Genomic DNA, 3077 nt, shown 5'->3' on the forward strand with positions numbered 1-3077 from the left:
CCTTCTCTCGGTCGCGAAAAAGGGAAACTCCGCCACCGATTGGCTCCCTCTCCTGCCCGGCCGGAAGGAAAGGCAAGCGGCCGCCCCAGCCGTAGAGCGCCGGGGGAAGAGGCCGCTTAGCAAGGCCTGGCGAAGGGCGTGCCTCTCCGCGGCCAAAGGGTCCCAGGGGTGGCCATTGCGTCTTTACGCGCAGCGCCTCTTCTTCTCTCCAGGGTCGGGCGGGCGGCGAGTAAGGGGAAAGCGCTGGTATCTCAAGCCCCCCCCCTCCATTACGTCTTCACTTGCTGGAGGGATCCCCACCGCCGGAGCAGAGGATCTTGCTCCTCCTCCCTTCCGCGCCTCGTCTCTGACTTGAGCTTTGGCAACCTCGCCGCCTCCTCCTGTAACCAGTTTGTTCTGTCGCGGCTGGTAGGTGACGGGAGTGGCGATGGCGGGGGAAAGGCAGCCTGCCTTGTGGGCGTACAGCTCCCGCTCCTCTGCAGGCGCGCGTTATAGGGAGGCGTCCCGCTTGCTCTCTATTGGCTCCGGTTTCCCTGCTGCTGCGTCTTCTTCGGAAGGCGTTTCCCCTTCCTGCCCTCGCGGCGTCTCCTGTTGACGTTGGCCAAAGAGGCTCAGGTGGCGCAGGGAGGCGGCGGGTTGGTTATCTTGCGGCGCTTCTGCGCCAAGGGAAACCTGGGTTCTGTGCGTATCCTTCCTCGCCCTCGACCCTAGAAGCTGAAGGAGACTCCGGGGCATCAGCTGCGATGGATGCTTCTGGGAGCCACAGGGGCATGTAGTTGGAAAGATCTTGAAGTTAAAAGCGTGCGAAATTTATTTAGCCAAGCAACACGTCCTCCAGGCCTCCACATTGTGACTGTGCTCTTGTGGGACGAAGCCTCCCAAGTCACAAGACGAACCCTTATTTCCCCTGATACTCTTATAGTAGATAATGTGGTTTAGGATTCCCACCTAATCCAGCCGTTCCTTGCTGGTTTTAATTAGCAATGGAAATCTGACTTGAAATGTAGGCGAGAAATATCTGTTCTATGAGGGAAACAAAAATGGCTCTGCTTCCGGGGAAAAAACAACACCTGCCTGCTCCTCATTTTGCTTGCCCTGGTGCCCCTTTTGGTGACCTACATTTGGGTAGGTCAGTCTTAGTTAAAGCCTCACCTATTTCGTTGTGTCATTCTCTCCATGCAACTGTCTCTGGGTTCAAATATGACAGTCAGAATATGATTTTCCCTCACAGGGAGTTGGCTCCTGATATTGAAGGTAGTACAGTCAGTACATGAACTTTCATGAGGGTGTTTTCCATGGGACATGAGTGCATTGTTAATGAATCTGTCCTGGACAACCAAAATATGACAGGATAGTGCGCAAGCTTTTGACTTCTCAGGCTAGATTAACCTGGTGCCCTGTAGATTTGGACTATAACTCCCATCAGTCCCAGCTACCAAAGCTATGCTGGCAGTGTTGCTGATGGGAGTTGTAGTCCAAAACTTACGGAGGGCACCAGGTTGGGGGAGGCTGGGCTAGATGGTAAACAAAGCAGGGGGTTAGCTGCTAGTATACTACTTCGTGCTTATATAGCACTTCAGAGAGCTCAGAGCATTTTACTTGGAATCTCTCAATAATCCTTACAACAGCTCTGCCAGGTAGATCAATATTACTATCTCCATCTTGCAGGTGGAGAATAGGGGGGTGAAGATGAGAGATTGTGGCTTGCATAAAGACACCTAGTGATTTAGTGATGGAGGTGATACTTGGAAACTTTGAAAGGGAAGCCAAATCAGAGAGTTAAGGGAAGGGGTTGGCTGTTGGCCTGAGGGGAGTAGTTTGCTGCTGACAATGAACAGAGAACAAGGTAAAAAGGGTGGGCAGAGAGCCATGAGCTATGGATGCGTGTGTGCCGAATTTCATGTGGGTTGTATTCAACTATCTTTTATTCAGAGTAGGCTCCTTTAAATTAATGGCTGCATTTAACCTATGTCCAGTAATTTAAGTGAGTACAAGTTAATTACTCTGAGTAAACTGTAGTTGACGACAATGATTTGAACTAATCAACCAGAGAAATGGGCCAGCTAAAGATCAGAACTGGGACCTGCATTTACTGCAGTGGGATATTACACCCAAATCAACTTTTTCAACTTTGCAATCAGTTCATTGTATCCCAAATTTTGGTTGGAACCCAAGGTATCACATATGGAAAATAAGTGCCAGTGGCTGTGGTCAGGATTCTTACATTGGTTCCAACCCTTGATGTTCTTATAGGGACCACCTATTGTCTCCCACTCTTATGTGTAAATGGGGTTTACACATGCAATTCATGCAAGTTTAAAAAATGGGGTAGATGTATTACATAAGTCCTACTCATACAGGTGTGTCCTGTTGGGAGAAAAGAGTGCAAGGCTCACTCCCACACATTGCCGTGTACTAACTGCTTACCTGAACTATGTGTGATGTAGCTCATGGATGTAAACATTCTGTGTGACCCACTGGCATGGTTTGGACTATTTTTCTGGGCTTCTGAAACTGTGGTTCGGCCCAAAGTGGGGGAAGTCTATCTTAATAGTTTGTGAACTTGGGAACTAGCAATGGGATAGGGGGAACTGTATTCGTTTTGACCCTCTTTTCCTCTTCAGTGTGGATTTTCCCCCCACATGTTTAATAGTGTGTCTGTTCAGCACTTCATTTTTGGCTTTTACTAAGCCTGAGTTCCCTATTATATCTGGAGAATTTTGGCTTATTGTCAGATATTAACCTGGTTGCTAACTAACATTGACAGATTTACACAGTTTTGGACCCACAACTCTGGCTTTTTGTAAATCAGAAATGAAGCAGAACAGTGGAAAGGATGTAGGTACTTGGCCCTGGCTCATGCTCCTAATTTAATAAACCATAGTTTTTGAAATCTGGAACAATTATCTGAACTAGGCCATTGTCCCCAACAACAGCTCCCGCCACTTTGGTAGAAGCATGCCGAGGTTTTCCCAATACGTTCCACCCAGTACTGAATACAAACCCTAAAAGAGCACAGTGTCTTATAGCGTTATCATTAAAAATATATATACTCTTGATTTACATTTCTAGGTGTA

The sequence above is a fragment of the Lacerta agilis genome, chromosome 6, assembly GCF_009819535.1.
Source record: "Lacerta agilis isolate rLacAgi1 chromosome 6, rLacAgi1.pri, whole genome shotgun sequence".
Taxonomy (NCBI): domain Eukaryota; kingdom Metazoa; phylum Chordata; class Lepidosauria; order Squamata; family Lacertidae; genus Lacerta; species Lacerta agilis.